The sequence below is a fragment of the Lupinus angustifolius genome, chromosome LG14 (genome assembly GCF_001865875.1).
Source record: "Lupinus angustifolius cultivar Tanjil chromosome LG14, LupAngTanjil_v1.0, whole genome shotgun sequence".
NCBI classification, from domain to species: Eukaryota; Viridiplantae; Streptophyta; class Magnoliopsida; order Fabales; family Fabaceae; genus Lupinus; species Lupinus angustifolius.
This window is the reverse complement of record NC_032022.1, coordinates 12,245,780-12,246,640: the sequence shown is the minus strand read 5'-3', so window position 1 is coordinate 12,246,640 and position 861 is coordinate 12,245,780.

The window sequence follows — 861 nt, the reverse complement described above, 5'->3', positions numbered from 1 at the left end:
TGATTTCAAGTCATAAAATTACTTGTCTCAAACACTTAACAAATAAAGTAAGAAGTAGTTGTACTACTTAGTTTATTTGCCAAGTTAAGCATACTTTTCTTAAGATCTTATATTCATTACTACTTCAATATTAGAGTAGCCAAGATTAGAGTGTGACAACCTAATCTCTTTGTGGACATAATATTGTTTAGTAATAAATGTGAGTGATTATTATTCTAGCATTTTAGAAAATACACTAAAAGGAGGATTTTAGAACTTGGTGTTTGGAGTTAATTACATTAAAAATAAAAATAACAAATAATATCATATATATATATATATATATATATATAAAAGGATGAAAATATTAAGAGAATAATATATTTCCTCGTACTAGAAGATAATTTATCTCTTTAAATTCACTCAATATTTGACATTTCATTCTTTCAAGAAGTTTTCAATTTAAAACATATTAGAAAAAAATAAGACACATGTCAAACACTAAATGAATTTAAGAAGACAAGTTATCTCCTAATACAAGGAGATACTTTATTTTTAAACATTAATGTTAAGATCACAAAATTTAAATAATCTAATCAAATATTTATAATAACTAGTGTGTACAGGCACTTCGTATCTGCCAGTGAATATTGCATGATATTACATATTCAATTTTTATATATTTCATTTTTTTTAGAATTAGAATGTATTTGTTGTGTTCGGTGTACTTTATATTATATTTTTTGTGCGTTTATGATAATGTGTAGTTTACTTTTCTTGTTAAATTATTTATATGCAATTCAAAACAAAAACCACCAAAATATGTTTAACTCATTATTTGTGCATTGACATATTCATATGATTCATTCTATTAGGAAATTC